Source organism: Aythya marila (genome assembly GCF_965140915.1).
Source record: "Aythya marila genome assembly, chromosome: 13".
Lineage (NCBI taxonomy): Eukaryota > Metazoa > Chordata > Aves > Anseriformes > Anatidae > Aythya > Aythya marila.
Window position 1 is genome coordinate 18,192,794 of NC_139054.1, and position 16,300 is coordinate 18,209,093.

Below are 16,300 nucleotides of genomic sequence, written 5' to 3' on the forward strand. Positions count from 1 at the left end.
GTAACAGACATTCTGAACCTTGTGTAAATAAAAGGTAAAATTTCTCAGACGTGAGTGCTTTTTAGAGCAAGAAAGACTGGGATGGCAAAATGTCTCTTGGATGCAACAGTGAGGCATTTGCTCTAGCAGAGACTGAAAACGTGCCTTCATTATCCATTAACAACTTCAAAGGAGCAAAATTGTAACAACTTCACAAATGGTTAATTATACACTGTTACATTAACAGGAAATACAGCAGATATTATAGCAAACGCTGTGTAGAGGCTGCAAATAGTATTATCTCTAAAGGTATAATAATGATCTCTTCTTTCAGGAATCTGAGTTGATTCCTGTAAAGGGAATGATAATTCAAGACAGAACAGTGCTTCAACAGTGGAAGACTCCATTCTGCACCCAGAAGGAACAGGAGTTTCTTAGATGAATCTAAAGGATTTCTGACTTGATCAACAGGAGCAAAATAAACAGAAATAGAGGAGATTTGTTATTTAAGGTAATAAAGTAATTATTATTTTCTGAAGTTTCAGAAATTTCCTTTCCTTTTTATCTTCAGCAATCTCAATGTTATTTGAAGACATTTATGTTCTCAACTTTGTCACTGCCTTTTTTTGTTTGAAAGATTAGGTTGATAGCTAGATCAGTGACAGCTAACTATCAACAGAAATTAAATCCCCTGTCTTTCAAAAAGCTTTGAAAGAAAAATAAAAATCTAATGAAATCTAATGAAAACAGACTGGACTACAATGTGGTTCTGGAACTTCACAAAGTCGAATCTTACATCATATTCTAATTCTCAGACTTGGAGCAAGTTTTATTTCAGAAAAACTGCAATTCCAAAAGTGAGTGACTGACTATACCCACCACGAAGAGGTCTATCTTTTTTTGTGTTATTTTACTATCCCTGTATACTAGCAAATTTCAAACGTTTTTGGGATTGACTCTGTTCAAATGTCACTAAATTTTCTTTAGCTCTGCCATTAATATATTTTGTCCTTTTATCTTCATTTCTCTTTTTTCTACTCTTCCTAATACTCAGTTAATTTAAAGTATTATCTGTATATTTATATATAAAGTTATATATATATATATTTGTTTTGTGCAGACAATACAATCATAGAATGGTTTGGGTTGGAAGGGACCTTAATACCCATCTAATTCCAACCCCCCTGCCATGGGCTGGGACCCCCCCCCACCAGCCCAGGCTGCCCAAAACCCCATCCCGCCTGGCCTTGGGCACTGCCAGGGATGGGGCAGCACCAGCTGCTCTGGGCAGCCTGTTCAGTGCCTCACCACCCTCACAGTAATGTAAATAAACATGTACTTTTTCTTTTGTTTTTCCTTTCATTATTTTTCTCTTAATTTTTATTTTTCATGCATAAAACATGGGAGGAACAAAGAAATAAGAAAGAGAAACTGTAATGATGATTGCATCTTCCTCCTGACTTATGCTGAAGACAAAAAAGCTCTTGAGCAATTAATAACTGAAGTATATTTATGTTATTTTAATACTATAAACATTGTCAAAGTTTGCACACTTTTCATTGTCATCATCAGGATCCTGATCATTAGGATCGTTGTAAACTCAAGACAAAATGCCTTCCTAAATGTAATGCTACAAGCTGTAGATCCCAATTTAAGCCTAACCACCAAGTGAATCTGGCATCCAATTCCAACAGTAGAATGTTTCCTTAACACCATAGCAGGCATGACTTCAGTACTGACTCAGCTATAATGATGAAACCTATTAAACCACTGACATCCTTTCTTGTAATACGATGAATTTTTCTCACACATCTCCCATTCAAGTACAGACGAGGCCCAACTTTGTTTAGTTTCTGAGATATTACATGATCCTACCTCAAGCACAAAAGCAGCTAAACTAACATGCTTATTGGCTTTCTTAATGTTAAAGTGATTAACATGTTACCTCTTGCTGATTTTGTGACTCAAATAAAAAGACATTCAACATTGCTCATTTCTACAGTTTTGTTAGATTTTCTCTTTTCTCTATTACTGTATTTGTAATCTACATTAAATGAGATACTGAGGTACAACTTTTATAAAAATCTTTTTGTTATATATATTTTAATTACAGCAATGTAGTAGTAAATGTGTAATAAACCAAATTATTACCTCAAGTCTTATAATACATTCTGTACTGCTCCTGATTATTTATTGACTAAATCTGATAGATTTAGATACTCATAATTTATTGTTATAAATACTATATTAAGTGCCTTTTCCGTTCTGGAATATTTGTTCCCTAGCGAAGATGCTCTGCACGTGGATACTGGGCATTGCTAACACGTGTTGGCAGACGGGAACTCACACTGCATGCAGGTTATGCTGAGGGAAACCAACTCTGGACATAAAAACTGCCTAAGCTAACTAGCCTTGTGGAATAGTTGGACTTCTCAGTCTGGGCACGCAATCATGGTAACATACTTGCACGGGTTTTGGACACCCCATCAGGTTCATTAGCTCTGTGCACATCAATGCACTTGTACAGTTTCTGAGTCACAGCAAGATCGTAGCTGGCTATCTCGGACTACAGGCATAAAACCCCAGGTTTGTCTGCACAGACATGCCCAGACCCATGCTAGTAAAGATTTCAAAATGGTTATAATATTTATTATGATCTTGAAATAAATATACAGGGCCAAATACTTCTCATAGTTATAGAAAAGTAGTTTGGAGTAACTATTAAATTTCCATATTTATTTGCAGATCATTAACTTCAGGTTTGCTTCTTGAAATTTACACTAGTTCCACCAACAGCGCGGTCTGCATCTCTAACGTGGAGGTGACAGAAGCAACCAGTCATCTATTTCAGAAGAAATTCCAGCTCAACTTGTATTAATATTTACACTTTAGATATCAGCATAAAGACAGAGGAACTTACAGTTTTAACAGAGAGATATTTGGTGAATAAAGTAGGATTAACGTTGCTGAAGGTTAGTTTAGCTATCTATTTGATCTTTGAGAACGTGAAGAACTAATTAAAGGTGGCTAAAGTACATCAAAAATAGGCAAATCACTAAATATCTTCCTTACCTTTCCCTTCCACATCCTAATACCATCAGTTCTAGTTTTACTTTTTCAGTTGCAATCTTGCCTTTGGACAACTGATTGCTCCTCCTCTTTATATGTTTCTAAATGGACAAGGAAAGTTTTGCCTTCATTTCATTCTTTACTTCTTCATTTTTTCCCTTAACTTCTAAGATTATACTTTGATTGCGTTCTAGGGATTTTAAACTACCTTGCATATCAGCAACACTTGGATGTTAAATAGCATTACCAAGGTCATTCTGACAGGAGGAGCAGAAACAATCTGTTTGTTTTGAAACCAAGTGCTCTGTTTAAATCTGTTTATTTCTGTACTAAGTCTAGTCACTTTGAGTTGTCCTGATGACTCAGAGAAAAGTTGCAAAGCCTCAGCACTACAAAGAGATTAGTCACTTTGTTTTTTGCAGTGAGCTGCTCTGAGTCAGCTTCAAATTGTGTGTATAGAGTACCTGGGTACAGCTTCAGATGGTGCAGGTAACCTCAGTGCAAATTTCTGAAAGAAAAACAATCTTTGTGTATCTGAACAAATAACTGGCTAGGTCTCACTTCTCTGATATCCCCAAATAAGAACTGCCTTTTAGAATGAGAGAATTGATAACAGTATGAATGTTGATTTACATGTTTTCTCTTAGACAAGGAGAAACTTTAGTGTATTAAACTCAGAATGCTAACACTAAGTATAGTAAACAATTGTTTGAGCTGTGCTCTTAAATCATTAACTCGTTCAAGGATTACAAATTTAGACACTAAAATATTTAATTATTTTTGTACTTTCAATTGTTGGAAATATGTCTGTTTTTTACACTGTGGTATAAGAAGCTTTTAGCAAAACAGAGATCGAGGTTCACACAAATAATTCAGCCGCTTTACTTGATTGTAGAAATCGAGTTAGTGTATCTTGCTTCTAAACAAGTGACTCACTTGTATAGACCTGTTTTTCATTTATTGTCTGGGCTGTGTTTTTTCTTTTCCTCAATGTACATATATATGTATTGTATATTTAAGACTGTGAATATATGACTGTAATCTGTATTGTTGATTTTATGACTGGGGTTGACAAGGTACGCTATTTAGTCTGTACACTATATCATCTAACTACAATTCATAGCATTTATGTGCTATGTCAAAACTCAGAGGTGTATTTGCAACATGGAGTGAGAAGTGTATTGCTATTGTATAGGTTTACATCTACACATGCAAACACCGTTTTCTATTTTCAATAGAAAGTACGGTAGTCCAAATGGTGTGTCTAGACAACAGTATAATCCTTATGCTTTCTAGGGGAAAAAAACATAAGAAACGTCTTTGAAGAAACGATCAGATTTCTCTGAATTACACAGCTGTATTAATGCTATTACGTGAATCAACAAAGCAGCATATAACATGAACGCTAAAAGTACTGAACTCTAGGGTAGGAAGGAGAAGGATAACGACCCAATCCACTTATAAGTTATAGCAAACGAGTGTTGTTTTTCCTAAGGCCATTTTGTGAGGACTGAATTTGCTCCCCTTTCCTAACAGTATGTTAGATATCTTTTCACAAGGGCCCTCCTTATTCTTCACCAGACCGTTTGACACATTCTGCTGTCTCACTAAGCATTTTTAGCATGTTAAAGAATGTGCAAGTGTTTATGTCTTGATTCAACTTAAAATATTAGTCTCATTAAGTTATTTTCCTGAGGAGTGTTATGGCCATTTATTTTTATTTCATTTGTTTTCTAAAGAAAGCATTAAGGATAACACCCCTCAAATGCCTAGTCACTACAAATATGACTTCTGCTACATCTTTACCCGTCACCTGTTCATATTCTGACTTATTTATCAATAGACACTTAAATATATAAATAAGAATAAACATCTGTTGCACTTGTTCATTCTTTAAACTCATTTGTGTCATTAACATGTGTATCCTTGAATTTTTTCTATGTCTTCCCATCTAAATCACAAATAATAATATAAATGCTTTCATATATCACAGCTATCACAGTTTAACAATGACATCTTAAGTCATAAATTCTATAAACGTATTTGGGACATACTTATTTGTAAGACTGTATGAAATACTTTCATTACATCATACAATGCTTTTACGCTGAAGGGACTGTAATACAATGTCAGGTTCACTCTGTAAGATTCAAAAATAATTGAAACTTGGAAAACAAACACTCAGAATATGATTTAAGAAGCAATAGAAGAATGTTGGGTAAGATTTTGAAGTCTTCTGAAGACCATTCCTTTACAAACTGCCTGGAGATGAGAAATATATTGCTGTGAAATGGAGTGATAGAAATGCTCTCCTGTACACTTTATCAACAGGAGTTCTAGGATAGGAATTTTGGAGAGTTACTTTATTTCAAAATATATCAAATGCTGTTGGAAAACAAAACAAAACAAAACAAAACAAAAAAACAGGTAAGCCTTTGCTAATCTAGGATGAAATATAGAAGATGATTTAGAGACCCATTGGCCCTGTATTAAATGTCATTATGTTGCATATTGTATAAATATACACAGAAATAACACTAAACTGCCAACAAGATTAAGCAACAGAATATCCCATTACTGAAAGAACAGTAGGAAGGGAAGCTTTGAAAGGCATCAGGTGATTGATTTTGCACTGATACAATGTACTTACGCACACTTCATCCTCTCCCCCTACTCTCTCATTTATTTTTTAATAAAAATAAATCAAGCTGTGAGTATACAGAAAAATCACCCTATTCTTCAAAATGCATCAGCACCAGAAGTGCTGAGTTAATGTGTACTGATGTGTTAAAAACAAGCATAATACAAATCATATTGCAGACGTCACAATTACTTGAAAAGGAATTTTAGAAAACACCTCTTCTTAGAATTTCATAAAACTATGAATAATAGCATGAAAGTCAAGCAGGCTGGCAGTTGTTCGCTGGCCACATGGTATGCCAACCAAAGACAGTTGAGATGAGGATTATTAGTTTTATCATACTGGTGTATCTTTCAGAGTGACTGTTAGGTTCTTAAAAACAGAGGCACATCACAATTGTGATAATTGTGATAATAATAATTTATTACTCAATCTATTCTTCATTTTTCACAGTGATGTAAAGTAGAACTTGACAAGCAGAAAAGATTAGCAATAACAACAGAATGGCCCTGACAAAAGAATTTCAGGAGCAAATATTCAGTGACAATCTCCTGTTGTTACAGTACATTGTAACATTATTTTTTTTTCTGGCTTTATCATCATCTCTTTTCTTTTGTAATGATTTTCAGGTTTTGTGAAAATTACTTGTGAATCTGCAAAGCTCCTTCTGAAGAACGAGGGTGGTTATAAGGATCATGCAGGATGGAATTCCAAGTTACATTCTCAAAAAATGGATTGTACCTACTTACCCCGGCAGTCCTAGAGGCTAAACTCGACAAATTGATATTTCCTTGTGCACTGAGGGGTGCATAATTTGCCCCTTGAATATACAGTTTTGGTAAAATTTTCTTAACATTCATTATAAATGTAAAAGTATAGGTAACTATTATTGAAATGAATAATTTCAATATATGCTATCCTACTTAGATTTTCCTCCTTCATTAATGGGGTAAGAAAATAAATACTACTCAGTGGCAGGCTTTACATATAATTACTGTTGCTAGCAAATTAAAATTCTAAATGCTTGATTCTAAGTAGGTTACCAGAATCGTTAACCTCTTTAGCCATTAAGAACAATGGACCTCTGCATTGCTAGGTGATCTAATACTAATAAATGAACACTTTAACCCTGATTTACACTGTTATAAATTTTACACTGTTATAGATTATTACACTGATATAAATCACTGTTCATCTACAAAATCTGGTGATGGAATCTGTTAAAAGTCATTGCAGAGTTTAATTAGGTGATCAGATTTTTTTTGTTCTTCTATTCTATTACTAAATTATTAAATTCAACATACAGGAAATATTTATTTTTGTTGGTTTACATGTGACTAAAATTCCTTTTTTGTACATTAATACCAAAACCTCAGCTTTGTTTAATCGTATTTTCCTTGCTGATTATTAGTCTTGCCAGATCTGCCTGAGATCAGACTCATACAGTACTTTAATGCTATGTCATTGTTGCTGATAGACTCCCTCAATGCCACATATTGGCTTTCCATTTGTTTGGGATGACAAGCGAGTGCCCAAGGAACAAGAACTAGTTTCAGACTTGGCAAGAGAATACAGTGCCAACCAACAAACACGCAGCAACACAACTACCTAATACACCAGGTACTGGGTTGCTAGCAAAGTTCTTTACGAAGTTGTAAGGCCTGTGCCATCATGCCACCTCTCCTAAAAGCCCTACTGTGGGCACTGCCTTAACAAGCAAGCCTCAAAGAGACATTGTTTTCTTCCATAAGCAAGTACAGAAGCTGAAGGAAACGGGGTCGGAAGTAAACATACCCATCACTTTCCTCTCATGTCAGCAAACAGAGCTGGCTGGCCATGGGAGAGGGAATATGCTTCGTCTGGCAGAGGGCCGACAGCATACTCCCCACTTGTGCAATGCTACAGCTCAGGGGAAATATGATTCAGAGGGCTGTCTCTGAGTCATAATTTCTTTTTGAGCTCCTTCTGAAGTGGTAAAGCTGTTCTGTCCCATACTTAGAACTACAAGCAAGGCTTCCATCTTATCCTAAATTCTGACATGTGTCAAGGAGATCAAAAGCACTAACTTTGCGAGGGGCACCAACACATGATTTTCTACTCACTATTGCTTCACTTTGCAGTAATTTAGCACGACTAATATATTCTATATTAGCAAAAAAAGCATGACCGCCTACTGCTACTGAAACAGCAAAAAAGCATGTTTAGTGTTTCTTAAAATGTCCTGCTGCACAGCTGAGATAATTACATAGCATATATATATATATATATATATATCTCCATCATATATATGGAAAGCTGAGACTTGTTACCTAAAGTTTACAGAGATTTTATATCAAGTAGTCATCAAATAAGCACTAGTAAGAATTGTGAATACACAACTTCACTGTGAATTACCATTTTAGCAGCTTTACTATTTTACCTTTTAAAGCTACAGGGAAGGAAATCATTTACTAAAAATTAACAAGTAATTTCTATAAAAACAAAACTAATTCATATGAAATACATGCAAAATAGGACAGTAACTTACGGTATTAATAGCAATTAACTTTTAAAACCTATGTTAGAGGGAAGATCATAATCAATCTAGTTTATATTGTAAAAGGTTATACTTGTAAATATGTTTCTTTATGGCAAGTAGAGAGATTGAAAACATCCTTCTTTAACAGCACCACAATGTGTCTTTGTTCTACTAAAAGAGTCCCCTAAACAGGGAAAGCATTGCTAAGCTTTCTAAATCACTCATGCTAAGCATTACAAATAATTGCCTTTGTAATCAAGGACTACAAATAGATGTCAGCTATTACTCAGTTGCAGGACATGACACAAAAACAGCCTAAATGAAGGAATAATTCCCAACAACCTATTTGAAACAACATTGGAAGCATCCTGCAATAGCAAATTAACACAATATTGTACAGAGTTAATGCTAATATACAGTGCAGAAGACAGTGCTGATGATCAGAAGGCACTAAGTCTGGTGCCTGGGGGGCTTTCATCCTGTTCCCACTTCAGGGGACGTTCACGTTGGCTCAACTGAAAACAAGACTGGGCCCTTCTGATCAACATCCAGTGCTTTATGAACACTTGGAATTTTTCTATCAGTTCTGTTACACTGAAAAATGCCTCCTGCAGCTGTACTGCACTGCTATGACGTAGTTTTCCTCTTGGCACAATGTAACCTTATTTGAAGCTCTCAAGTACTGAAACATCTCATATTTACAAATTCAAGCAGTACTTTAACCAAGAAGTTCCATAACCAGGCAAAGCTGCCTTGACTGTCTTCATCTATATTTTTTTTTTCCTTTAAATTCTTGAAATTCAGTAGAACCCTGGAAATATTAACAAAAACTTCTACATTTTTAGATGACCTCATTGAAATATTTTTGAAAAACATTTCTTGAGGTACCCAACGCATATGACAGTTTAGGGATCACTAAAATTAATCTGTTCCCCAAACTGAATGTTCCTCTGACAAGGGACATTGCAGAGCAAGGTTTCAGCTTTTCCATAGCAAGGTTTTATTTCAGTGGATTATAGAGAAGACACACCACAAATTTGATTTGCCTTGTTTACTCCATATTACTCCTGTTGAGGCTACTTGCTAGTCTTAAACTTGCTAGCTGTGTTATCAAGCAGTGCAGTACAGCACAAGAAGATACTGTACTGAGGTCACGAAGTTCATGCTGTGTGCGCTTCCACAGTTTTACTTTACACCAACTGTAATTTGGTGCTACAGATGGACTCGTTAGCAGCTGGAGAGCATTAAGGCCATGTCTACATTGTTCTGTCTAACAAGAACTCCAGACAAGTACGGTAGATCTGGAGAGCCAAGTCAGTGTTGAAGACTTGATGTCCACTCTACGTGCATTTGGCAGTTTACCTGACAGCAGTTCTAGGCTGGCTCAACGAACAGCTAAGCTGTTAGCATGCAATGCATTAGCCACGCTACTCTACCACAGCTTTTGGTCTAATTTCATCTGAAAGGAATTTAGTTTGTGCACTCTGAGACTGTTCCACAGTGCAAATCAAAGCAAGGTGATTAGGGACGAATGAGAAATTAAAGTTCACTTCTAATACAACAATGTAGATACACCAGAGTTGTACTCCTGGAACAGATCTTTTGGTTAAATTAATCAGAAAGGAATTCAGCTCACATGCACCAAGACTGTCCTCTTCCAAAGTCAACTCCTAGTCTTAAAATGCTGATGCACATAACACTTTTGCAACCTTGACAGACAGGAGCTCTGTTCTTTACATTACCCTATGTTTTCCTGCAGAGCTCTACACGATTAGTTTACTTCTTCAGGCACGGAGGGCATTGCATTTTAGAAAAGCAACACTTATGGAGTAGAGTGACTTATTAACACCCTGTTCAAGAGAGCAGAGAGACAATAAAACATGCCTTTGCCATTGTACGTGTGCTACTTGTGGTCAGGTAACAGTGTGCCAGAGAATCACATGCAAAACCACCATCATCCTCTCCTGAGAGCGTGTAAAAATGGCTTCACACAGTGAGGAGCAAAGGCACTTTCACTCAGACTTTTCCATGCTCTGCCTACTGCAGTTAGCATGCATTATTTATAGTCTGAAGCGGACTAAACATCGCTCTAAGCTAACACTTATTCTGCAATGGAAATTGGCCACGTGTGTTAAAAAATACTGACAATAGTGAAGTTAAAACATTTCTTTCTGACAGCAGGTCTGGTATCGTTAGAAGCCAATTATGCTGCCTCTTGATGAGAAGAGGAGGCATTTCTGAGCTGTTGGTCAAAGATACCATGCAGGAAAAATATCAGCCCCACTTTTCCAACAGGACATTCAGGCCCAGCTGAAGAACACAAACAGGTGGGAGTACTAGCTTCTGCATGGGAAAGGATTTCAAGTGCCAGGATTCCCTCTCTAAAGTATTTTCACTTAGGTTAGATGATCTTTTCTCTTCTGATAAATACTTTTCTTAAGTTCAGGTGGTCACTTGTTGCTCTATTACAAAACACGACTGTACTAACAAAATCCCCAGAAATTATTTTGATGACCCAAAATCCTACATCTTAACATGCAGAATAGATTTATTTTTCTTCTCTTGTACCAAGAAGAAAGGACATTTTCTGTCAATTAGAAAATAAAGAGAAGTGTAGAAGCTAAATGAAAGCGAAAACACAAAAATTGCATAAGGAATGGCCACTTTAAGTGTGGCTGTTGTTAAGACAAGCACACACTCATTTCCTCAGATATTGCTGAAGGTTAAAAACAGGTTAAAAACGATTTGACTCACTGGTATGCAAGTATTGACTCTGCAGGACTGAAGCCATCATCAGAAAAAGTAAATGTATCAAACACAAACATGTTTGCAAACTTCTGTTTTTTACCTTTACTTGCTAAATGACTTACATCAGGAAAGAAATAAAGAAATTATTTGCAACTTCATATCTTCACATGTCAAAAAAATGAATTTGAGAGGCAAATAGATCCATATTTTTTTTTAACTTGAAGCATTTTTACAAAGTTTGTTACAAGAGTTACAAAGGTTTTTATCATCCAGCACAACACTGACATTTCTCATTTATAAACTGTCTAGAGGCCATGTATTTAAACTCCCACTAATCATTTTTTAAAGTCAAAATTAAAGACATGCTGTCTAACCAATATGTAACATCTTTTCAGTAGATCTAATGCACTAGCAAAGAAACTAAAAGGAAAGGGTCATTTGTACTCACTCCGGGGAATAAATGCTTTTCCTTTATCAAAACAGTCTTGACTGCTCATTAGCTTAAAAACTGGCACTAATTACACCACTTTCTATTTCTAGTTATATAAATAGGTGTCTTAAAATTTCTGTTCCAACCTGCTGTTCTCCGCAGACAATCTGTGAATTCAGTGAGTAAATTCTGGTTGCTTAAGTATTTTCCACATCTTACTGACCTGGACATACAGCCAAGAATTCTGTATCACATAAGAAATCTGTGTCTTTCACTACAGCAGTTGCATAACATTCCACATAATCTCAAAGCTATCATCACTATATAACCAAAACAGCAAGTAGCAACTACCCATAAATAGCAAAACAAATAAGCAGAATAATCTTACTATTCATTCCTGATCCAGTGAGAAAACGTTTTGCAACTTTGAGCATATGCCTTTGAAAAACAGCATTCTGTGGTTCTTTTCACTGCATGGTGACACTATCCCCAATTATACAAAACAGTAAAGAAACCAAGCGTCTGAGCATTTTCTGTAGACAATTACGCGATAGGATTAGATAGATGGTGAAAGGAGTAGAATGGAACAAGTAAACAACCGGATCTTCATTATCAGAGAGGTGCTGAGCACCCACAGCTCCCTCTAAATTAGATTGGGCAACTCTTTAATATGTCTGCCTTTAATCTTTGTGCCTAAAAATCTTAAATTCAAATTTATACATTTTCATAAACAAGCATCATAACAAACGCTGTGAGGTTCAGGTATCTTACTTATGCACAGCAAGGAAGAGCTGGATGAGAGAAATAGGAGGTCATGTAGCTTACGATTGGAAAATGCACATTTAGGGGACGCGACACAGTGGATTCTGTGCATTTGTAAAGATAAAGGAAGCCCTCGGGTTGGCTTTACAATTATTTTCATATAGCCCTTGATACCACAACACCTGAGGTTCTCAGTCATTAACAGATTTTATCTCCAAAATCACTCTTCTAAGAAAAAGGGAGGAATTATCATTTCCATTTAATGACTGAAGAATTAAAGACCAAGGTAGATGGAGAGATTTAGCCAAGGACATGGGGCACACTTACAAGAAACCTTAGAAAGCTTTGAATTCCTTTAACAGAAAGTGTTTTTGTCCTCTGGATCTTAAGTAATGTCATAATCATTTCATTTTCTCATTCCACTGACAGACATACAGTGAATGGGAAAGTCGTCCTGTTTGCAGAATAACCTAGCTATGATTGATTAATTTAAAACCATTATCCCTTTCCCATTTCTGAGCTTACATTGCCTGATCACAGCATGCCCATACTGAGAACAGAATTGCTAAGATGTCAATGGAGTAGGCTACACAGGAGATGTAATGAGAAAATAAGACTTCTACGGGAAAAGTCTGAGACAGAAATACTTACTTGCAACAAAAACTACAATAATTTATTTTGTGAACTTAGTTAAAAAAAAAAAAAAAAAAACACAAAAAAATGAAATGTTGGGAATGTATACAAATCCACAGTTAGCGAAATAGTCTTAACACAAAACTGAAAGCTTAGCATTCACTCAACATCCTTTGTTACAAAGAACTGACAAATACACCTGCACTATTTTTACTCTAAATTTACTTTTTTACTCTAAATTTACTCTGAGAGGTAAACGAGATTCCCTTTCCTTTTTATACATCACATACAAGACTGAGCTAGGTTTGTGTTTTACTGATCAAAAAAACCCAAACATTACTTTTTTGCTGTTTATCAGGTTCTTACCTGAGCAGAATAATAGCAGGTGCAACTGAAGATGGGCATAACATAGGCTGGTGATAACTAGAAGTAATGAGCATTAAATCTTGTAACATTGTGTGAAAAACCATTTACCTTTCTGCATCAACAACATTGCTCTTTGGGGAATTGTAGGTGACACCAACAGGAACCCATTATTTGTCTCTCAGTATTTCTGCAGCAGATGACATATGGCCCTCCGTTTGGCTCAACAGTAAAACTACCAATCCCTTAATTACTTCACATTACAGACGTTTTAGCAAATTGTGGAAACTACAATGAAATGGTTCCAAACTTCTGGTCTTTTACAGTGCCTGCTTCAGGCAGGCACTTGGAAGGGTAGAAACAGCAAATAAATGAAACACAAAGCAAACATACCTCCAGCTTTAGGAACTACAGGTTCTTCTAGTCTGGTGAAAGATCAAGAGACACGAAGAGGGGATCTTGATTTCCCTTTACAATTGCTGCAAGACAATGCAACCACAGTTAAGGAAGCATTTGATACTAAGGCTAGGCTGCTGTCTTTAAGTAAAACTGAAGAATATAAAACTGACTTCGTATAACAGTAGGGCACTGGCTTTACGGAGTAAACTGCAACTATGTGCTAGACCAGGAGCCAGAGGTACAGTGAGATGGTAGCCTACAAAAATTGTGTGGAAGTTACGACAGTTTGTGACATAAAAGGTAGTAAGTTAGATCATATCCCATTTCTAGAAAACTACTTCAGTAATGCAAGCGTATCATCTACTAACAGGTATTCTCTCTTATTTCCTGAACTGCAAAAATAAAAAATAATTGCTACAGAAAATCAGTAACTTTGATCCAATAACTGCATCAAGGACTCTAAAAATTTATTTGAAAATTAAGTAAACAAATTTTCTATTCTTCCTAATAATGGAAGTTGGGAAAGCATATGCAAACTAAAGATTAGTTTGCGGTTTGGGGAAGTATTTCTCAATAGTCACATAGAAAAATTTGAATAACTTAAATTTTGAGGAGGGCTAAGCACTCCTTTTAACACAGAGAAAGCCTGTAAGAAACATCTATCAGCTCTGTTTTTCACAGCTACCTGTCGGTGATCACACGTGACTCCCTCCTGGCCCCAAATTCTACATGACTGAGCTATGCATGTATCACTTTCTCAAATCCCCAGCAAAAACCTTGCAAGTGCAATGCAGGAGCAAAAGACTTTTAAAAAGACCAGAAAACACTGATGCATTTCTTTTTACATCCAAAGGCAGGCTTATTCATAGTTACTGTCAAGCAAGCCCAGAGGTTGATGACTAAAAAAACCAACAAAGAACCACCATAAACAAAATAGAAAACCAAAGCCCCTTCTTTTAAATCGTTTCCTTTCTTCCACCCACACATATCCTTCAGCAACCAGCTGGAATAAGCATGAAATGAACACAGTTCATCTTGCTTTACAGTTTTGAGGGTTTAATTTATTTAAAACTTTAATACCAATTTGAATTTTCATGTAGAAGTACAGAAAGAAATCCAAACAATACACGGAAACACCCAAGCAATCTCAAATCCACTCAACTGAGGTACTAAGAACAAAAAAATATTCTAATTTAGTCTAGCCTAGTCCTGTCAGAGGCTATCAATGATATAAAGGAATATAAATGTACACTGATTACGTGATACCACCACATGACAGAATCAATGTTATTTGCGTGTTGAGATGTATTTTTTTCATGCTAACCCGTTTGATTAAAAAAAAAAAAAATCTCCTTTTGTTAGTGTCTATAATACTTGCTTTGTGAATAATTACATTTCTGGAACTACAACTCATTCACTGTATTGCCATAACACTTAGGAGCTGTAATCATGGACAAGAACACATTGTGTTAGGTGCTGTAAGAATACACAACAAAAGCGATTGCTGTTTAAACACGATAAGCAGACGGTGAACCGACAGAGAAGTACAAAGAAATGATGAGACATTAGCTATCAATACAGCAAGTACAAGATTTGGCATGCCAGCTCCCAAACCGAGCTGCTGGAGACTCCAAAAAATATCTTCTCCCACATCTGAGAGGCAGAATGAAAGAAAACACTGAGCTACTTATCCAAAAATTTAACAAGTGGGTGGTGGAAGTTGGTGTCAAGAATTGGTTCGAGTTGTCATCTCGGTAATGAATCATAGGTGAAGCAGACAAAGAAGTCTTGAAAGCTCACCGAGCACATCGCGGCCAGTGACTGACAGGGAGAGCGGGCAGAGACGTGTGGCCAGGGGTCCTGGCTGGGGGAACGATCTCTGCAGTTGGACTGCGGAAAAAAACCAGCACTTTTACACGTACGTTACTGACACACACAGCGCCCTGCCTCCAGTTAAACCCGGCTGTGCTGCGGGGACTTTTATTAAGGCGAAGCCCCGGGGGGTGCAGCGCTCGGGGCAGGAGCTGGGGCAGGGTCGGGGCAGCGCCGGGCTCCCGGGGACACTGCAGGGGCGGCGGCGGAGGGCAGGGCGCTGTATGGGGAGGGAGCGAACACTTCATCGGGGAGACAATTTAACGGCACGCCAGCGTCCGTTCGCGGTGTGACCGCAAAATGAGAGGGTTTTGCTCCTCGCTCCTCACACAGCGGCCCTCAGCCCGCAGCACAGCGCACCCCCACCCCGGGACTGGAGGGTGGCTTGGGGGGGGGGGGGGGAGGGGGTCCCTGGGCCCGCCGAGCGCCGGAGGGGAGCTGGGCCGTGCGCAAAAGACCAACGGCTGCCGCGCACCCCAACGGCCGCCCGCCCGCTGCCGCCTTGTTTACGTCCCCGGAGCCCCCTCCCGCCCGCTCGCCCCGCCCACTCCGCGCCCTCCGGCCAATCAGCGCCAGCCGCCCGGAGGGGGCGGGAGGGTGTTAAAAAGGAGCCGGGGGAGGGGGACGGCGACGTCAGCCGCTCGCTCTCGCCGCGCGGCGCTGATTGGGCGGGGGGGCTGCCAATCATGTCCGAGCTCCCCGCCCCGCGCGCCGCCTTGCGTGTTACTCGCGCCGCCGACTCCACGCAGCGCCTCGCCCCCGCCCTCCCGGCGCTGTGTGTGTGAGGCGCGGATTGGCTACCGCCCCGCCACTCAGCACCCCGCCACCCAATCAGCGCCGGCTCCTCCGGCCCAAGACCCACCCCCGCGGGCCTCCGGGCTCCCCC

The 16,300-nt window shown here is 38.1% G+C and overlaps 1 long non-coding RNA gene across 2 annotated transcripts in view; it reads right to left on the minus strand.

The window, feature by feature from the left end:
- LOC309883244 overlaps positions 1-15,744 on the minus strand; it is a 33,110-nt gene extending 17,366 nt beyond the window's left edge. Inside the window, exons 1-2 of one of the 2 annotated variants that reach the window (XR_014318423.1) lie at positions 15,343-15,744; positions 13,537-13,622 (exon numbers count right to left, since the gene is read on the minus strand). This is a non-coding gene — a long non-coding RNA (uncharacterized lncRNA). Of the gene's footprint in view, positions 1-13,536; positions 13,623-15,130 lie in introns of both variants that reach the window. The other variant, XR_014318424.1, reaches the window with a different exon arrangement.
- Positions 15,745-16,300: the final 556 nt, after the last annotated feature.